This window comes from Macaca nemestrina, chromosome 2 (assembly GCF_043159975.1).
Source record: "Macaca nemestrina isolate mMacNem1 chromosome 2, mMacNem.hap1, whole genome shotgun sequence".
Classification (NCBI taxonomy): Eukaryota; Metazoa; Chordata; class Mammalia; order Primates; family Cercopithecidae; genus Macaca; species Macaca nemestrina.
The window spans coordinates 150,807,976-150,813,975 of record NC_092126.1 but is presented as its reverse complement, the minus strand read 5'-3'; positions in this window follow the sequence as shown (position 1 = coordinate 150,813,975).

Genomic DNA, 6,000 nt, shown 5'->3' with positions numbered 1-6,000 from the left:
ACAGAATTCAGTGTGCAAGGATGCTATTAGGTGGAGAGGAAATGGGGAAGGGAGCCAGGGAAGGATGGGAGAACCGTTGGACTGCAATACAAGTTAAACCTCAGGTCAAAGAGAGTGAGAAGGAGCATCCTGAACTACCATGCGGTCCAAGGAAGGCCTGACAATGTTGCTGGGAAGTCCTCAAGCCAAAATTGGTCTTGAGGGGGTTCCGGGTCTTCCAGGAATGGACGTGCTTTCCTATTTCTGACACACACAGTCACTGGCTGGGAGCAGCACATGGAAAGTATCATCTCAGCACAAAAACAGGCAATGAATTTCAGCAGCTGGGGAGGGAGGTTCATGAAACTCTCGGTAGCTGCAGTTCCCTCAGGCACATTCTCATGGCCACCTCAAGGAGACCTGAGTGATGCATTTACATAGCCTCCAACACCACCATGCAGAGAGAAAGCTAGCCTGCTGCAAGAATGACATCAACGTATTGAGCAAAAGGATAGAGAATCCTGGCATGAAGCCCCGAATACCACTTCTTCCTGAAATCCAGTTTTGCCTGCCTGTCGCATTGTTTAGCTGTTCACATTTTCCTTGCTGAGCCAATAAGTTCCTCTTTCCCCTCATATTAATTAAAGTTGTGTTTCTGTCATTTGCCATCAAAAGAATCCTGATAAATATAGACCTAAAGGAAACAAATTTGAATTGCAAAATTTTAGCATTGTGACCAGCCATTAGGGGAAATATTTTTGGTTAGGGAATTCAAATCATGTCAACTAACAGGATCTAGGTACTAGGAATACACAGACAAATGAGACTGATGTAGGTGTTCCCTACAACAATTGTCAACTGAGGCCAGGCACAGTGGCTCATGCCTATAACCCTAACACTTTGGGAGGCTGAGGTGGAAGGTTCACTTGAAGTTAGGAGTTCGAGACCAGCCTGAACAACAAAGCAAGACCCCGCCTCTCCAAAATATTTAAAAATTAGCTGGGCATGATGGGGCATGCCTGTAGTCACAGCTACTTGGGAGGCTGAGGCCGGAAGATTGCTTAAGCCCAGGAGTTTGAAGCTGCAGCGAGCTATGATTGTGCCACTGCACTCCAGCCTGGTGACAGAGCGAGACTCCAACTCAAAACAAAAACAAAAACAAAACCCAACTGTCAACTTAAATTGAATGTGATAGATAAATGGCTGCTTCTTTACTAAACTTTGAATTATTTAAGAGTCGGAACCATGTATTGTATCTCTCATCTCTCCAGCACGTATAGTGGCACCTAGCACATAAATCTCAATAAATAGTTATTGGATAAATGAGATGGAGTCTCTGCCCTCAGTGAGCTCCCAGACATATAAAATACATGCCTGTAATCCTAGTGCTTTAGGGGGCTAAGGAGGGAGGATCATTTGAGACCAGCCTGAGCAATATAGTGAGACCCCAGCTCTACAAAATTAAAAAAAAAAAAAATTAACCGGGTGTAGTGGTGCATGCCTGTGATTCCAGCTATTCAAGAGGCTGAGATGGGAGGATCCCTTGAGCCCAGGAGGTTGATGCTGCAGTGAGTCATGATCACACCACTGCACTCCAGCCTGGGTGACAGAGTGAGACCCTGTCTCCAAAAAAAAAAAAAAGAAGAAAAATTAAAAATTAAAACCCCAATACAGTAAGTGCCATAACAGAATTTTATGCAAGATGCTATGGAATTGAAGAGCAAGGAGTATTTAATTCTTCCTTGAGGGATCAGAAAATATTTTACCACCAAGCTGGACTGTAAGTAATAAATAAGACTACAGCAATGAGAGAAGGTAAAAATGCCTTTCTAAGCAGCAGAAAGCATCTACAAAGATATAATGGCATAAAAATATGAGGAAGTTTTAGAAACAGCAAAGAGAATTTGTCTAGACCACAAGCTCCTGTGTCATAAACTGAGTCTTATTCATTAGTGGGTATCCAATACTTAGGAAACGCCCTGGAACATAGTAGGTGCTCAATACATTTTAAGAATAGTATTTCAAAGTAGCTGAAGCATGGTGGTGTGTGAAGACAGGTGGAGGGAGGCAAGGCAACAAACAAGTTGGAACCAGGTAGTGATAAATAATGATAAAAGAATAATAAATAGTATCAACAATAGCAAACATTAATAATGTGCTTGATGTATACCAGGTCCCGTCCTGAAAAATTCCCATGCATCATCTCATTTAATCCTTCAACAATCGTAGGAAATAGGCACTATTTCTTACTATAGTCCCTTTTCTACAGCTAGAAAATGCAGATGCTCAGCTAGGGGAGTGGCTTCACCAAAGACAAACAAGAAGGTTGGGACAGAACTGGGATTCAAACCTGGGCCTGGCTAATTCCAGAGCCAGGGTGCATCTGAGGCAATGGGGAGCCATTTAAGATCTGTGTGACACTCTCAGGTGACCCTGCGTCTACCACCCCTTTCTCCACCTCTCTGCTATGCAGTCTCAGAGGTGAGCTCAGGTATGGCCAGAGCAACATGACAACACTGGATGGGAGAGGCCAAGTCCATCAGGAATGAGATGGGGGTGGATGCCAGGAAATGGTCTTCTAACCCACTCTCACACCCACGTATTGAGGACTTGTTCTGTACCCGGCCCTGTGTTCAGCATTTCCTTTGCATCCTTCTTATCCATTGTCCCTGTATGCAATCCCACCAGACACATGGGGATTCTGAAGCTCAGAGAAGCATAGGGTCTTGTTCAAGGCCATTTAGCTAGTTAGTAGCAAAGCAAAAATTCTCACCCAGGTGTTTCTTTTTTTCTTTTCTTTTCTTTTTTTTTTTTAACATGTTTCCCTTTATTACTGACCATTTCTATACGTTCATCCATGGTGGGTGGAGGAATTTCTCAAGCCTGAATTCCACTTTAGAAATTCAGATTCCTATTTCTGTCCTATTTCTGACTCTATAGGACACAGGTCCCTGAAGGTCCCATTGACTCCAAGTCGACATTTCTCCCCAGTCCTGACTTTGCTGAATCACCTTTCCTAGCTTATTCACACAGAGCAGGTCTGAAATGATGGATTCTGGGATCCCTTTAAGATGCACCTAACTCTTATGTTTCAGTTTCTCAGGCCCAGGAAGAAAGCGTTTGATATATGCACCTGCCCAGGTGTTTTTGACTTTTAAACACATGTTCTTCTCATAGCAGAAGACTGCTTTTTTCCAGTTTTTATTTTAATCAACTTATTCTTCTAGCCTATCATGGTCATAAAATGATAAGGGGCTGTCTCCACAGTTTGAGGGATTGTGTCAAACCCTAGGTTTTACCAAACACACAAATGCCTGCTAGTGGCCAGGGCCCTTCCCGTTTTCTCAGTTTTTCTCTGTGATCACCTGAGTAAATAGGTCTGTTGCTGCTTCCCAAGCCCAGCCACAATCTAAATAAGTTGGTTTAAGAAGGATTTCACCCATAGGATTAATTGGGGAAATTCCCAAGCATTAACATCTTTTACGAGTTTTCACAGAGGAGGAATTACCCTCTTCCCAATCTGTGTCATCAGTGAAAAACACTCGTTTATCTCTGTTTTAAAACCTGAAGTTCTGTTTAAATGTGTTCTTTAAAGTTATCCTCTGATAAGCTTGGATCTATAAATGAAAGCTCTCTGGCTGAAAAAAAAATTGGTAACAACTTCTAAGCTAGCTGTCAGAAAATGTGGTAATTGGAGAAAAAATGAGTTTGAGGCATCGGTGCAATCACACCATTATGTAAACTGTTTCTTTCTCCTTCTGCTTCATCCAGAAGTGGGAAAGGACCCCTTTAGGGAGTGTGGCAGAGACCTCTCTTGCCAAACAAGAATGCTAAAAAGGACAACTGAGACTGCTCACTAATGACCATCCTGCAATGACTAACAAGAGAGGATTTGAATCAGAGAAGCCACTGGAGGTTGAGATGTCTCTGGAAGGACATTTAATGTCAACCGGTTTGAAGCATGTCCAGCATGGATAAGCTCTAGGAGGATTTAATGTTAGAATAGACTCAGAGCATTTCAAAAATATCATCTGCCCAGCAACCAAGTCGATTCTTAGTTCTGGCTCTTTCTGTCTTGCCCCATCGGATAGCAATTTATGTTAAAAGCTAAGGCTCAGTGGGGGAAAGGTGACTTGCTTGAGGTCCCAGAACGAGGAGGTGACAGATTCAGGGCTTATTCTCCAAGCTGTTTGTAGCTGTTCTCCAAATCTATATTGTATTTGTAGATGATCTTAAGGAGAAAAATCAGGTCTACTTGATGTCATCTTTCACTCTACTCAAAACAAAAGTTTATCATTAACCCTAAGAGTCTCCCTTAGTCGAAATCAGTTCTTCAGCAAAGCAGTTAAAGAGACGATTTGTCATTGAGGTCCTTGGATTCTACCCCACCCCCGCCCCCACTTTTTTGTTTTACCTTTTTCCTCTTCCTCTTGCCCTAAGACTCATCTCAACCTGCTTCTGTTCTCTGACCTCATTCCCTCTCTCCAATTAAAAGCTATTTTCAGAAAAGGGTGCATATATCCACATTGAAATGCTTGAGCAACTGCATTTTAACAAAGAGATATGAATGGCCTAAGTCAGATGAATTAATATTTAATGGTAGAACTTTGGAAACTATCTAATGCTGAAAAGGATATCTTAATAAAACAGTCTTCCCAGGGCACCCAAATTCATTCCAACAAGGAACCATCTATATATATATTATGAATCAGATCAATTTCATCAACTTTATAGATTTAGGCCAGTTTCAGTAAGAGGCAGTACAGTGCATCAGAAACCACACTGGCCCAGGAATCATCTGAACTTTGTTTTTCTCATGTGTAAGTACTGGAGATTGTACCTTCCGGTCTCATGCTTAATATTGGTAGAATTCAGTGGTGGATTTTTAAGAGTGATGACTGCAAGCAATCATACCTGGATTGGGATGCCTTATCTGTCACTCATTTGCCATTGGGGGAGAGCTTGGTGAGTCACTGACCCTCACAAGCCTTATCTTCCTCATCTGTATAATGGGGATTAAAAGTGCCTACCTTGGAGTGTTGTGAGAAACTCAAGATGTATGTTGCATGAAAGGGCTTAATAAGTATTAGTCATAATCATCACCTTCAGTTAAAAGGTGATCAGCTCTTCCTCAAGCTGCAGCCTGTCATCTGTTGGGTGAATATTGTTTCAATAAAGTGGGGGAAAGAAACTTTCCTTAGTGTTACTGATTCTCTAACCTAACTTCAGAGAGAAATTTATGTCCAAAACAATAGGAAGTCCATTATGAAGAAGGAAAATGATTTCTTTCTTAAACAAATGGAGCTTTAATATTCTAATTTTTCACCCTAGCATTTATGAGTCACTGAAATTAATTGGGTTCGGTATTGAAAGAAACATATTATCCCGCTGTAGTTTTCATAATCAGCTCCCTGGAAAGTATTTTTAAAGAGAAATCAGTATGTCACACCTGGCCAGCATTATAACATGATTAGTTCTGAAATTAAAGAGAAAAAATATCACATTTTACTAAGCCTTCTTTGTAATAAAGTTGGATTCTAGCCATGCAATAGTTAGTGGCAATTCCAATCACCCTCACAGTTGGTGTGAAGCACACCCAATAAACTATATAAAAATGGTGTGTTGGCCGGGCGCGGTGGCTCACGCCTGTAATCCCAGCACTTTGGGAGGCCAAGGCGGGCAGATCACGAGGTCAGGAGATCAAGACCATCCTGGCAAACATAGTGAAACCCCATCTCTACTAAAAATACAAAAAATTAGCCAGGCGTGGTGGCAGGTGCCTGTAGTCCCAGCTACTCGGGAGGCTGAGGCAGGAGAATGGCGTGAACTCAGGAGGCAGAGCTTGCAGCGAGCCGAAATCGAGCCACTGAACTCCAGCCTGGGTGACAGAGCAAGACTCTGTCTCAAAAAAAAAAAAAAAAAATGATGTGTTTTGTTCACCGAAATTTAAAATGTTTATCATATTTTGAAACATCCCATTACTCACCTGAGCTCCTTGCAGTGTCATTGATTTCTTTTGTA